The following is a 16,292-nucleotide window of genomic DNA, read 5'->3' as shown; positions in this document are numbered from 1 at the left end:
AAGAGGTCAGTAAGCTGGCTTTTTATTTATTTATTTATATTTATATTTATATTTATATTTATATTTATATTTATATTTATATTTATATTTATATTTATATTTATATTTATATTTATATTTATATTTATATTTATATTTATATTTATATTTATATTTATATTTATATTTATATTTATATTTATATTTATATTTATATTTATATTTATATTTATATTTATATTTTATTTATTTATTTGATTTGATTTGATTTGATTTGTATGCCGCCCCTCTCCGCAGACTCGGGGCGGCTAACAACAGTAATAAACAGCATGTAACAAATCTAATGTTTAAAATAATTTAAAAACCCTTATTAAAACCAAACATACACACAAACATACCATGCATAAATTGTATAGGCCTAGGGGGAAAAGGGTAGTTCAGTTCCCCCATGCCTGACGACAGAGGTGGGTTTTGAGGAGGTTATGAAAGGCAAGGAGGGTGGGGGCAATCCTAATCTCTGGGGGAAGCTGGTTCCAGAGATTCGGGGCCACCACAGAGAAGGCTTTTCTCCTGGGTCCCGCCAGACGACATTGTTTAGTTGACAGGACCCGAAGAAGACCGACTCTGTGGGACCTAACCGGTCGCTGGGATTCGTGCGGCAGAAGGCGGACCCGGATGTATTCTGATTAAGGGGTTGTCCACTAGGACATCTGGATCTCTCTGGCAGTTACTCCTGCTGAGCCAGGTACCACCTTTCTGGTACCTGCACTTTAGATTTACCCTGCTTTAAGTGTAAGGCTTGGCTTACCTTTTGTTAGTTAGTTCCCAGATGGAATGATAAGTAGAGTAACAAGAGTTGGAAAGGACCATGGAGGTCTTCTAGTCCAAACTTTGGCTCAGGCTTATTCCCTGTCCTGTGAAACAACACCCATCATCAGTGAGCAACTGCCCCAAACCCACCTAGTTCCCACTCTCATCCCATACAACCCCCCCTCCTAGTATTACACCCCCTTTTCACGCACATCCAAAAGGCAGGCTGTTGCCATGAGCCTCCCAAAAGAAGCATGAAAAGCCCTCCCCTAAAATGAATAGAATAGAACAGAACAGAATAGAATAGAATAGAATAGAATTTTATGGGCCAAGTGTGATTGGACACACAAGGAATTTGTCTTGGTGCATATGCTCTCAGTGTACATAAAATAAAATATACATTTGTCAAGAATCATGTGGTACGACAATGATTGTCATAGGGGTCAAATAAGCAATGAAGAAACAATATTAATAAAAAATTATTCATTCATTCATTCATTCATTCATTCATTCATTTATTTATTTATTTATTTGATTTTTATGCCGCCCTTCTCCTTAGACTCAGGGCGGCTTACAACATGTTAGCAATAGCACTTTTTAACAGAGCCAGCCTATTGCCCCCACAATTTGGGTCCTCATTTTACCCACCTCGGAAGGATGGAAGGCTGAGTCAACCTTGAGCCGGTGATGAGATTTGAACCGCTGACCTACAGATCTACAGTCAGCTTCAGTGGCCTGCAGTACAGCACTCTACCTGCTGCGCCACCCCAGGGGAAAGCTTAGGATACAAGCAACAAGTTACAGCCATACAGTCAACATGGGAGGAAATGGGTGCTAGGAATGATGAGAAAAACTAGTAGAATAGAAGTGCAGACTTAGTAGAAAGTCTGACAGTGTTGAGGGAATTATTTGTTTAGTAGAGTGATGGCGTTCGGGGGAAAAAACTGTTCTTGTGTCTAGTTGTCTTGGTGTGCAGTGCTCTGTAGCGACGTTTTGAGGGTAGGAGTTGAAACAGTTTGTGTCCAGGATGCGAGGGGTCAGTAAATATTTTTTACTGAATGAATGGAGAAGCAGAAGTGAGAAACCCCAGGGATCCCTTTCTAATCCATTCCGCAGGTTCCCTTATCTCAACTGTCATTGAGGCATCTTGGCACATCTAATCCAGTGAAGGGAAGGTCCAGGGGGGACGTGATTGCATCTCCCAGGACTTGAGGGGCTGCCCCACAGAAGAAGGGAGGGTCAACTTATTTCCCAAAGCCCCTGGAGACAGGAGGGAGAAGCAAGGGATGGGAACCCATCAAAGAATGAAGCCATCGCAAACCAGGGAGAAATTTTTTCTGACAGCGAGGACAATTAACCAGTGAAACTATTTGCCCCCAGAAGTTGTGTTTGCTCCATCACTGGAGATTGTCAAGAAGAGACTGGACAGCCATATGTCTGAAATGGCATAAGGTCTCTTGGTTGACCTGGGGGATTGGACTAGAAGACCTCCAAGGTCCCTTCCAACTTTGTTATTCTGTATTCTATTCTTCCTCTTCATCAAGGGATTCTTTTTTAAAAAAAATAAATAATATTTATTGAATATATACAAAACTATACACAAAAACAATACAAAACCGTATAAACAGGACAAGGTGTTCTTATCATATGCGTCTAATTGTTACTTTCATTAAGGTCGAACAAACCACATTTAACACTAACAATAAACATAGAACACCCCTTTTCCCTCCCCCCCCCCTCTGCCAACCTGCAGTTATATTTATATTTCATTTTTCCGGTTGTACTTTCAGCGGTATCCTGTTTCTTAAAATTTGCTTAATCTATTAGTCTAGTATTTCCTTTTCTAGGTGTTGTGTTTAAAATTCTAATTGTTATGTTTCTGGTATATTCCTTAATATTGAATAAATAAATAAAAGGATATCGGCGAGCAATCAAATAAGTTGTTTTGTCTTGTTCTTCTCCTCCTTTCTCTTCATTCCTGATCTCTTTGTGATTTGTTCTCTTTTACTCAGTTTCCCTTCGTTTCTGTCTCTCTCTCCCTTTCCTCGATCCAGTTATAGAACTTATCCCATGTGGTTATATTTTCTGTTTCTTTATTATCTTTCAGTTTTTGTGTTAGGGAATCATATTCGGCGCAGTCAAATATTTTTTTGATTATTTCTCTGTCTGATGGTACCTCCTCCCTTTTCCAGTTTTGAGCTATTGATATTCTGCTTGCTGTTATAACGTGTTGGATTATATGATAATCTGTTTTCTTTATTTTTGTATCTATTATTCCCAATAGGAAGGTCTCTGGCTTGAGAGGTAGGTTTGTGCCTGTAATTTCGAATATCCAATGTTTTATTTTAGTCCATAATTTTTTTATCTTTGGACAGCTCCACCAAATATGGAAAAAAGTTCCCGATGGATTTGAACACCTCCAGCAATTTGGTCTGGTTTTGGGAAAGATCTGTGCTAGTCTTGATGGCGACATATGCCACCTGTAGAACATTTTTATGATGTTTTCTTTGAATGATACTGACTTCGTAATTTTGTAATTTTTATTCCAGATTGTCTCCCATTGTTCTATATGGATATTGTAGCCAAAATTCTTTGCCCAGCTGGTCATTGGGTCTTTAGATATTTCCGTTTCCATTTCATACATTATTAAGTAACTATATATTCTTGTAATAAAATGTTTTTCACTTCCTAATATAAGTTTATCAAGGGGAGTGTTGTGTGCTGCTATTCCTTCATTTTTAGCGTCTTTTTGCCATTTTGAAAATATTAGCCTATATGGCCACCAGTTCAGGGTTATATTCTGCTCTGCTAACTCTTCTTTCGTTTTTATATTTCCTTCTGTATTTAATAAGTGGTTATAAGTTATCATATTTTTTAATTCAATAGTATTCGGGTGAGTAAGAGCTTCCAGACTGGAATACCATCTAGGTATTTTTGTATAATGGTCTTTTTTTAATTTAAGCCATGTTGTTATTAAAACATCTCTGATCATGTGATTTTTAAAGTAAGTCGGAATCTTTTGGTGCTGATTCCATAGCATATTGTGCCAGCCAGAGAGTAAGTCATGGCCTTCTAGAGCTAGTGTTCTCTCTGCTTTAAGCTCTATCCAGTCTTTTATCCATAGCAAATTACATGATAAATGGTAAATCTTAAAGTCCGGTAATCCCAAACCTCCTTGTTTGGTTCTATCTTGTAGCCATTTTAATCTGATCCTGGGTCTTTTATTGTTCCATCTCCCTCGCACGTCCAGTCAGGAATATGCCCAGATGCCCCTCGGCTGTAAACTATCTATGGAGGGGGAGTGACCTCCAGGGCTTGGGGGGGAAACAATCCTGGGACCCCCAAAATCTCATTTGTCTAATACAGTGATTTTCAACCTTTTTTGAGCTGCGGCACATTATTTACATTTACAAAACCATGGGGCACATTGAGGGGGTGGGGCTAAAAAAAGTTTGGACAAAAAAAATTCTCTCACTCTCTTCCTCCCTTTCGCTCTATTTCTCTCTTTCTCCCTCTTTCTCTCCCTTCCTTTTTTTCTCTCTCTCCATCCCTCTTTCTTTCTCTCTTCCTTTTTTCCTCTTTTTTTGCTCTCTCTCCCTACCTCCCTCTATGTCTTTCTTTCTCCCACCTTCCCTCCCTCTCTTTCTCTCTTACTTTCTTTCTCTCTCTCTCTTTCTTTCTCTTTCTTTCTCTCTTGTTTTCTTTCTCTCTCTTTCTTTCTTTCTCTCTCTCTTGTTTTCTTTCTCTCTCTGAGTTTCGCGGCACACCTGACCATGTCTCGCGGCACACTGGTTGAAAAACACTGGTCTAATAAACTCAACTGTCCCAACGCCTCCCAACTTCAGCCGAACCTCAACTATGGGGAAGAATTGGGCTGGAAGGGAACCCAAAGCAGGCGGAGGCGGCAAGCACCTCAGCAGGGGAGGTGGCCTGCCCACTAGGGCAGGGCTTCCCAACAATGGGCAGGGCCTCCACCAGGTGAGCCCCGCTGCCACCTGCAGCTACTGCAGATATAAGGCAGAACGTTGGGATTGGTCTGGAGTGACTGTTCTTCTTCCTCCTCGCCTGCCAGTGACCTTCATTCTCTCTCTCTCTCTTGCTCCAGCCTCATGGACCGCTCCCAGGCTCCAGTGCCGTCCCTTCTGGGCCTCTGCGCCACCCTCCTGATGCTCTCCCCCAGAGTGCTCACAACGATCCCCGCGGATTTTGATGTGGAAATCCCTTCTGATTATGAGAACGCAAACGTCAACAATCCAGGGGTGCAGAAAGCCATTGCTTTCTCTGTGGAGCAATTCAACCGGGGCAAAGGTGCCTCTGCCAAATACTTTAAGCCAGAAGAGGTTTTGATGGCAAGATCGCAGGTGTGTCTCTGGAGGGGGAGAAGGGATTGGGGCGGTGGGGGTGGGGGTGGCTGAACAGCCTCGTTGGATCCTTGGAGTAGCCAAAGGACTCTGAAATTTTCTGGAAACAATTGCAATGGCACATATTTATTTATGTTTATTTATTTTATTTTATTTATTGGATTTGTATGCCGCCCCTCTCCGCAGACTCAGGGCAGCTAACAACAGCAATAAAACAGCATATAATAATAATTCAATACTAAAACAGTTAAAACCCCATTATTATAAAAACCAAACATACATACAGACATACCATGCATACAATTGTAAACGCCTAGGGGGAAAGAGTATATCAGTTCCCCCATGCCTGGTGGCAGTGGTGGGTTTTAAGCAGCTTACGAAAGGCAAGGAGGGTGGGGGCAATTCTTATCTCTGGGGGAGTTGGTTCCAGAGGGCCGGGGCCACCACAGAGAAGGCTCTTCTCCTGGGTCCCGCCAAGCGACATTGTTTAGTTAACGGGATCTGGAGAAGACCCACTCTGTGCATTGTTTTTAGTATTGGATTTACATGCTGTTTTTTATTACTGTTGTTAGCCGCCCCGAGTCTACGGAGAGGGGTGGCATACAAATCCAATTAATAATAATAATAATGATTATTATTATTATTATTATTATTATTATTATTATTATTATTATTATTTATTGGATTTGTATGCTGCCCCTCTCTGCAGACTAAGGGCAGCTTATTATTATTATTATTATTATTATTATTATTATTATTATTATTATTATTATTATTATTATTATTATTATTGAGGGATTGTTATCATGGACCGAAACGAAATGACTTCTGCTGTTTGTATCTGATACAGAAATCTTTCCTCTTGAACTGATGTTCTTGTTGCTCTCAAGGCGTAAAGTCCTTTCCGGGTTGCAATTGATGAAGCCGGTCGTATTTTGTAATTAATTAAAAGGCTACGTACTTATTTTTAGGGCCAGAGGAATAACAGGTATAAATACATCCTTTTAATGAGGATGGTGGAAACATCATGTACAAAGGGTGGTGCGGCAATGAACTATGACAGGATCAAGCAATGTCGTCCACTTCAAAGGAATCCGCAGGTGAGTTTGAACACCAAATTCCAATTATATATTTGCAGCTTATTTGATAAATTGTCTTGCTTGAGCTCAGCATTAAATGGAGGTTTTAATTAATTTTGTGGACGATTTCAGTTCAAAACGTTAGAGAGTGACACCGTTTGTTTGCTGATTGAGGGGCTGCCCCAAAGAGGAGGGGGTCAACTTATTTTCCAAAGCACCAGAAAGCAAGACAAGGAACAACCCTGATAAGACGGAGGGGCTGTGGGTTCTGCCTCCCAAGGACAATTCTATCTGTCTGTCCGTCACCCTGGGGGGGGGGGATCGTTGACCCCCTCAGAGAGAGTCCACAACTTGGGCATCCTCCTCGATCCATAAATTAAATAAATTAAATAAATTAAATAAATTAAATAAATTAAATAAATCAATTAATCAATTAATCAATTAATCAATTAATCAATTAATCAATTAACCAATTAACCAATTAACCAATTAATCAATTAATCAATTAATCAATTAATCAATTAATCAATTAATCAATTAATCAATTAATCAATTAATCAATTAATCAATTAATCAATTAATCAATTAATTATTTGTTGTGCTTTAATTTATTTAATTTATTTAATTTATTTAATCAATCAATCAATCAATTAAATAAATTAAATTAAATAAATTAAATATATAAAAGCAATTAAATTAAATTAAATTAAATTAAATTAAATTAAATTAAATTAAATTAAATTAAATTAAATTAAATTAAATTAAATTAAATTAAATTAAATTAAATTAAATTAAATTAAATTAAATTAAATTAAATTAAATTAAATTAAATTAAATTAAATTAAATTAACCAACAAACAAACAATGGATGGAAACTTATGAAGGAGGAGAAGCAACCTAGAACTAAGGAGAAAGTTCCTAACAATGAGAAATATTAACCCTGGGACTGTTTTCCTTCAGAACTCCATCACTGGATGATTTTATAGAGAAATACAAGAAATGTTTGTCTGGAATGCTGCAAGGTCTCCTGTTTGAGCAGGGGGTTGGACTAGATGACCTCCGAGTACCCTTCCAAATCCGTTTTTCTCTCTCCTTCCCTTCCAGAAACCACTCTGCTTCTTTAGAGTCAGCCCCGGCTCTTCACCGAATGCAATGTCCATGACGCGCCTCTATTGTGAGTGATCTGGACCTCAGCATCAGTTCACACCAAGCTTTGCTTCTTCTGACACAAGAATGAGATGGTTTCCTTCAGTCCAAATTCACAACTTCTGCGTTCCTGAAATGGTTCCTTTTCTATCATGTTCCTCTTTGAGAAGAATCAATATTTTGCCAGCTCGTTAATCTTAATAAAGTTATCAGGATGATGATCCCGGCTTGTGTCCTTTTATTCTCTATGGAACCAATGTCTGTACTGCTCTCACTTTACTGGCTTTTGGAAAAGCTGTTAAAACCTGGCTTGTGTCGACAGGCCTGGGGGCCGTGACGGATTCCGGGATGATGGGGGCAAGAAACATAGAAACATAGAAGACTGACGGCAGAAAAAGACCTCATGGTCCATCTAGTCTGCCCTTATACTATTTCCTGTATTTTATCTTAGGATGGATCTATGTTTATCCAAGGCATGTTTAAATTCAGTGACTGTGGATTTACCAACCACGTCTGCTGGAAGTTTGTTCCAAGCATCTACTATGCTTTCAGTCAAATAATATTTTCTCACGTTGCTTCTGATCTTTCCCCCAACTAACTTCAGATTGTGTCTCCTTGTTCTTGTGTTCACCTTCCTATTAAAAACACTTCCCTCCTGAACCTTATTTAACCCTTTAAGATATTTAAATGTTTCGATCATGTCCCCCCTTTTCCTTCTGTCCTCCAGGCTTTACAGATTGAGTTCATGAAGTCTTTCCTGATACGTTTTATGCTTAAGGCCTTCCACCATTCTTGGCAAAACCCAAACCTTAAGCTAGTCTGCCAACTCCCAACCCCACCAGGCTGAGCCTGCATAAGAATATAAGAGGAGCCCTGCTAAATCAGGCCAAAGTCCATCGAGTCCAGCATTCTGTGCCCCACAGTGGCCCACCAATTGTCCATGGGGATCTTGAGCAGAAGGAGAAGGCAAAACCCTCCCTTTCCCTTGAAGAGACGTCTAGAGAAGCGATGGAGGAAGAGTAAGTCCGAATCCGATCGAACACTTGTAAGAGCTTTTATTAAGACCTACAAAGCGGCGCTCAAGGCGGCAAGATGCGCGGACCATGCCGCCTTGATTGCATCAGCGGAATCCCGCCCGGCCGCTCTGTTTAGGGTGACCCGCTCCCTTCTAAATCAGGGGGGAGTTGGGGAGCACTTGCAGGGCAGTGCAGAGAAATTTAACTCATTTTTCGCTGATAAAGTCGCTCAGATCCGGGCGGACCTCGACTCAATTGCACAGCAGTATCGGCTGACAACGAGTCAGTCAAGGTGACTGGGGCTAAACGTCTTTGTCCATCAGTCTGGGATGAGTTTGACCTGGTGACACCTGATGAAGTGGACAAGGCCATTGGAGCTGTGAGTTCCGCCACCTGTTTACTGGATCCGTGTCCCTCTTGGTTGGTTTCGGCGAGCCGAGAGGTGACACGGAGCTGGGTCCAGGAGATTGTCATCGCCTCCTTGGGGAGGGGGTCCTTTCTGGCTCCTTATAAGCAGGGGAATCTCAGCAGCGCAAAAACGTGTGCTTCACTGGCCACAGAATTCCAGAGGCGGGGCATCCGAACGGCGGCGGCGGGTTTGTAAGGTGAAAATAGTTTATAAGAAGAGGCAAAAAAATCTTAAACCCCGGGTTTGTATCTCGAAAAGTTTGTATGATGAGGCGTTTGTAAGACGAGGTATCACTGTATTTTATATTAGGATGGATCTATGTTTATCCCAGGCATGTTTAAATCCTGTTTGTTCCAAGCATCTACTACTCTTTCAGTAAAATAATATTTTCTCATGTTGCTTCTGATCTTTCCCCCAACTAACCTCAGATGGTGCCCACTTGTTCTTGTGTTCACCTTCCTATTAAAAACACTTCCCTCCTGAACCTTATTTAACCCTTTAACATATTTAAATGTCTTGATCATGTCTCCCCTTTCCCTTCTGTCCTCCAGACTATACAGATTGAGTTCATGAAGTCTTTCCTGATACGTTTTATGCTTAAGACCTTCCCCCATTTTTGTAGCCCGTCTTTGGACCTGATCAATAATAGGAACAGGATAGCATCTTCCAATATTTGAGGGGCTGCCACAGAGAGGAGGAGGTGAAGCTAATAATAATAATAATAATAATAATAATAATAATAATAATAATAATAATAATTTATTAGATTTGTATGCCGCCCCTCTCTGAAGACTTGGGGCGGCTCACAACAATAATAAAACAATGTTACAGTGGAACAAATCTAATATTAAAAGAGAAAAACACATATAAAACCCCTCATTTAAAACCAAACAACACATACATACCAAACATAAAGTATAAAAGCCTGGGGAAAGTGTCTCAGTTCCCCCATGCCTGGCGGTATAGGTGGGTCTTGAGTAGCTTACGAAAGACAAGGAGGGTGGGGGCAGTTCTAAACTCTGGGGGGAGTTGATTCCAGAGGGCCTGGACCGCCACAGAGAAGGCTCTTCCCCTGGGGCCCACCAAACGATATTGTTTTGTCGATGGGACCTGGAGAAGGCCCACTGTGTGAGACCTTATCGGTCGCTGGGATTCGTGCGGTAGCAGGCGGTTCCAGAGGTAGTCTGGTCCAGTGCCATGTAGGGCTTTAAAGGTCATAACCAACACTTTGAATTGTGACCGGAAACTGATCGGCAACCAGTGCAGGCCACGGAGTGTTGTAGAAACGTGGGCGAATCTGGGAAGCCCCACGATGGCTCTCGCGGCCGCATTCTGCACGATCTGAAGTTTCCGAACACTTTTCAAAGGTAGCCCCATGTAGAGAGCGTTGCAGTAATCGAACCTCGAGGTAATGAGGGCATGAGTGACTGTGAGCAGTGAGTCCCAAGGCACCAGAAGGCCAGACAGGGAATAATGGATGGAAACTGACCAAGGAGAGATTCAACCTGGAAATAAGGAGGAACTTTTCGACAGTGAGAGCGATTAACCAGGGGCGGGGGGGAGGTTGCCTGCAGAGGTTGTGAGAGCTCCAACACTTAAGATTTTCAAAGGAAGGCCATTTGTCCGAAATGGCGTAGCGACTCCTGCTTGAGTGGGGTTGGACTAGATGACCTACAAGGTCCCTTCCAACTCTATGTCAGGCCCACACCGTCGTTTTGAGTTAGAGACTTAGGCCTGCCACAAATAGAATACTACACTGCTCAGAAAAATAAAATAAAGGGAACACATAAACAACACAATATAACTCCAAGTAAATCAAACTTCAGTGGAAATCAAACTGTCCACTTAGGAAGCAACACTGATTATATGATCATACAGGTGTTTTAAAAACAACACTTAGCGATAAAAAACAAACAATTAAATCCTTCTTTGAGGAACTGTATAAAAAGATGATGTAAATGAACAACTAATAAATAAACTTTTCGAGAGCTTAGAAAACACAGAAAAAATAAATAAGGAAGACCAGGATATGCTAAATGACAAAATAACGTCAATAGAACTAATCAATGCAATTATGAAACAAAAAAATAATAAAACCCCGGGCACAGACGGTATACCTGCCGAATTCTACAAACAATTTCAAGAAATCCTAGAACCTATAATGTTACCTCTGTTTAATGAAATCCTCGAAGGTTCAAAACTACCTTCCTCTTGGAATGAGGCTTATATAACTTTAATACCTAAAGATACACAAAATAGAGCTTACATTCAAAATTATCGCCCAATATCCCTGCTTAATTCAGACTATAAAATCTTTGCATCCATCATAGCTGAAAGATTTAAACGAATACTAACTGTTAAAATACATACAGACCAAAATGGCTTACTGCCGGCAAGAAATATAGCAACAAATACAAGGATTATTTTGGACTCTTTAGAATATTACGATAAAAACATAGATAAACCAGTAGCATTCCTATTCGTAGATTTACAGAAAGCCTTTGATAGTTTATACTGGCAATTCTTCACAACACAAATAGCGTCAATGCAACTCGGTAATAAATTTACAGAACTCATTAAAACTATATACTCAATACAAACAGCCAAAATACTGATAAATAATGATATGACAGAAACAATAAATATAAAAAAGGAGTGAGGCAGGGCTGTCCCTTAGCCCCCCTGATCTTTATCTTCGCATTAGAAGTTCTACTAAATAAAATAAGACACAACAAAGAAATCCAAGGACTAAAAATTAAAAGTGAACACTATAAACTTCAAACATTTGCTGATGACATGGTGTTCATTGTACAAGACCCCTTAAAATCTGCACCTATTCTAATTAATGAAATAAATACATTTGGAGAGATTGCCGGACTAAAAATCAATAGGGAAAAAACAAAAATGATAACGAAAAATATGACAAAAAAGGAAGCAACACTGATTGGCAATCAATTTCACCTGCTGTTGTGCACATTCAACTTTGTACAGAAGGAAGTATTCACTGAGAATACTTCGTTCATTCAGATCTAGGATGGGTTCTTTGAGTGTTCCCTTTTATTTTTATTTGAGCAGTATATAACACCAAACAGGCCAGAAAGCCCTTCCGAGGAGCCGCGACGGAAGCCGAGTGAATTTGAAATGTGAATTCCCCCCAATTCTCCCCCATCGCCCAACTAGCAAACTTCTTCAATTCCTTAAATTTAAATTGTTAATTCTGCTCTGCTCCAGGTAGACTTGCTGGCTTAAGGGCCATGGGCCCTAGACATGTACTTTGGGAATTGGGAAGGGGTGGTTGTATGAGAGGGAAAGATACTAACACACCCAGAAAAATCACCTGGTGAGCAGCTGCTGGTGGCGCATGTGCCTGTGTGTCATTTCTGGCACGCGTGCCATAGGTTCGCCATCACGGGTCTGACCACTAGGGACCACTGCCCTGTTCTTCCATCTTTAGAGGGGATATGACTCTTGAACATACTGGAGCAGCTGCTGGGCTTTGTCGTCTTCTTGCTCAGCATCTAAAACGAGAAAAGAAACACACACAAAATGTGGTTGTGTGGGCTGGTTGTTTAATCCAATCACACATGCTGGCTGGGGAACTCTGGGAGTTGCAGTCTGTTCTGTCTGGGTTCCCTCAGATGTCAACACCAACTAAAAAGAGTATCCAGACACGCTGGTAAAAAGCAAAGTCATTTTATATCTTTGAAAACAAACACAGATAACAAAAACTGTTCTTACAAACTGGAATGCTATGAAGCTTCACAGAAGAGTCACGATGGCCAGACAATACAACAGGCTTCTTGCTGGCACACACACCACTGTAGATAATAAAACCCACGCCTCCCCCAAGTTTTCAGCCTTCGAGGCCACAAGCCAGAATCAGAGACGCCAAGGATCAAAGCAAGGTCACAGGACTCCCAAAAGATAACTCTCCACAATACAGGAAGGGTGGGCCTGCCTTTTCAACCTTTCTGAGGAGAACCACACCCAAACCCAGCTGTTGCCTATTAGGGATGGAAATACCTGGCTAATTGTCCCCTTCTTGGTGCTGCCCTTCTCTGCCTCATATCTATGATGGCTTGTGCGTTCTCATCTAATGACTCCAGGCTACTCGCTGGGGAGAGCTCCCCCCCGGGGGTCTCAGGCTGTTCTCCCTCCTCCTCGTCCTGACATTCCTCTTCCCCGTCTGCCTGGTCCTCCTCCTCCTCCTGTTCCTCGTCCTCCCCCTCTGAGCATGGAGCCAGCAGAGTTCCAGCCGTTCCCTGAGGAGCCTCAGACTGAATCACAATACAGTCTAGGCCACTTGATGTTGTTAAATGTCTCAATAGCCTTCCTGTTAAGTTTACCTTTATTATGATGGAAAAGATCCTTTTTATCAATCTCATTTTTTTTTTTTACAATTACACACTAGGATTTTGTAGACTGTAAAGTTTCTATCAAAGAGAGACACTGGGGGGGAAAAGATAAAATTGGTAAAAAATATATATAACATACCGTATTTTTAGACATATAAGAGACACTGGAATATAAGCCGCGAATATAAGTTTTGGGGGAGAAAAATAGGGCGAAGTGTCTGTTTTCCAGATATTCATCTGATTAGCATCCTTAGTCTGGTCAGTTTCAGCACATTATTTTATCCCCTGGTTAGGACTTTAAAAAAAATCTTAGCAAGGTTTGTTAAGTTATATATGGTAAAGATAATAAATATGGTCACTGGAATGCAAACTAAGAATGAAACATGAATAGAACTACTGTAATAATATTATTTAATACATAATAACTGTAACTTGTTGCGTATATCCTAAGATTTTTATTAATATTGCTTCTTCATTGCTTATTTGACCCCTATGACAATCATTAAGTGTTGTACCACATGATTCTTGACAAATGTATATTTTATTTTATGTACGTTGAGAGCATCTGCACCAAGACAAATTCCTTGTGTGTCCAATCACACTTGGCCAATAAAAATTCTATTCTATTCTATTCTATTCTATTCTATTCTATAATAACAATATGTATATTAAGGAATATAATGGACCTCTGTAACTCTCTGTAAATTTTACCTTTAAACTCATTATACTTGTACTCTCCTTTCCCCTTCTCCCTTTTGATTCTGTACTCCCTTCTCCCCCTTCCCTTTTTATAAAACTAATAAATTATATTTTTTTAAAAAAAAAAACTTATTTGGAGAGAGTAACAATGAAAGCCCTTGCAATTCGATAAGAGCTGGGAACATTGTTAGCACCTGGTAAGGACTGGAAAGAAACATCGGGAACAAATAGAACAATTAAAAAACCTACAAAGACAGGGTTTGGAAAACATTATTCACAGAGAGTAACAGTGAAAGAGCTTACAAGCCGGTAAAAGCTGGGAACATCATCAGCATCTGGTTAGGGCTCAGTGTTCCTTCTAATTTTTTGGGGGGGTGGGCGGAAAAGTATAGTGTCTGAGCGGCAGTCCCTTCGGGACTGGGCGGCACAAAAATAATAAACAAACAAACAAACAAAAACCCCACCCTGTTTTGCCTCCGAGAATTTCAAAATAAAATACTGTACTGTGTGTCTATAACAGTGAGCTCATAATAGGGCAACTCTATCAACATCAAAATGCCACTTAAATAGTTGAGCTGGTTTCAAACTAGATTTTGATTTTCTTTCTCTCTTCCTTACTCCCATTCTTTTTCTTTCTCTTTTCCTTCCTCTCTTTTTTCTATCTGTTTCTCTCTCTTCCTCTCTCTCTCCTTCCCTCTCACTCTTTCCCTCTCGGCTTCTGGGCAGGTTTGGAAAACTCTGAGTTGATGATGATTTTTAAGTGAGCGATTGCTCACTGCTCAGCTTAGAGGGAACTATGGTTTCAAACTAGATTTTGATTTTCTTTCTCTCTTCCTTACTCCCATTCTTTTTCTTTCTCTTTTCCGTCCTCTCTTTTTTCTATCTGTTTCTCTCTCTTCCTCTCTTCCTCTCTCTCTCCTTCCCTCTCACTCTTTCCCTCTTGGCTTCTGGGCAGGTTTGGAAAACTCCGAGTTGATGATGATTTTTAAGTGAGCGATTGCTCACTGCTCAGCTTAGAGGGAACTATGTTAGGGCTGGAAAGAAATTTACTTGGAGCAAGTTCGAGTAATGAAAAAAACTCTGCAAAGACTTAGAGCTTGGAAAACATTCTTTGCAGACAGTAACTATGAAAGAACCTGCAAGATAAGAGCTGGGAAGATCGTTAGCAGCTAATTAGGCCTGGGGAAAACCGCCTCGGAAAAAACCGCCTGAATTTTCAGCCTCTTTTAGGGTGGAAAAATGTGCGTCTTATACTCCGAAAAATATGGTAAGTGCAAATACAGGTAGCTCTCAACTTAGCTGTCTCCCAATATTTCAGGAGGACTAGCGCCCGGTTTTACCCATCGCCCTTTATCCCCCTCCCTCAACCTTCCCCCCTTGCCTTATCCTTACATTTCTCAGCAATGGCGTCCATTGGAAATCCAGCCCGAAGACCTTAAGGTCAGCCACCACAGCATCCATCATCCCCGGCCCCATCATCACTTCCTTTTCGTGCCACTACAGGAGAAATCCCTGAAAGAAAAAAAGGGGTGGAGAGAAAAAAAATGTGCACATCCATTTGCCTATTTACAGCACCGCCCCGCACTCTACCACCAATCAGAAAAAAGTGAGTGGAGGTCGTGCCCAATCCAGATTCATCTTGAGTGGGCGTGGGCCAGAGTGGGCGTGGCAGCCGAGACCGAAAGGGAGACTCAAAGAGGGAGGCTTTTTAGGGGCGATTCAGGGAATGAGAGAGCGTTCGTTCCTAGAGCGGTCAAATCTGTGCCGAAGGGGAGCCGTAGAGAGTGAGAGCTTTCTTTGTTCCTAGAGTGGCCGGAATGTTCTACTTGGTCTTTGAAAACATTGGCAAGACTTGGGTGTTGTCCTGCCTGACCGGCCTCAAGCAATGATTAACGGTCCAGAAAAGAAGGTCAAACACACACGTGGATAGTTAATCAGCAAACTTGTATTGAACAGTAAACAAAAAAGTCTAAAGCAAACAGTCCTTACTTTCAGGAGAAACAAAGAGGATTCGTTGCAAAATTCAGTCAGCTACAAACTTCAGTGAAAAGCCAACCAATACAAAATTCACGAAGCAGAAATAGTCCAAGAGTCTTTGAATATTCACAGCACAAAAGCAGCAGCTTGTCCCAGAGCGTTCAACTCCCACAACGCTGAAGAGCAGGAACTTCAAAGCAGGAACAAACGACGCCACCCAAACCACTCAGATAATCAGCCACAGTTTGCCTTGGCCCCGTTCCCATTTTATGCTGTTAGCCCTCATTAAGGGAACCACACCCAGCCCAGATGTGCTTATCCTACTTCTTAAAGCGATCCCTTCATTGTAAGGCCCTACGGCTGCGTAAATTGATGTATTGTCCTGCAGATGAACTGAGAGAGGATAAACTGTCTGACGAATTGCCAGCCCCTTCCCCTGAACTGTCTGCCCTTTCATCCTG

This window comes from Erythrolamprus reginae, chromosome 13 (genome assembly GCF_031021105.1).
Source record: "Erythrolamprus reginae isolate rEryReg1 chromosome 13, rEryReg1.hap1, whole genome shotgun sequence".
Taxonomy (NCBI): domain Eukaryota; kingdom Metazoa; phylum Chordata; class Lepidosauria; order Squamata; family Dipsadidae; genus Erythrolamprus; species Erythrolamprus reginae.
The sequence above is the reverse complement of the archived record's forward strand: the minus strand, read 5'-3'. Positions refer to the sequence as shown.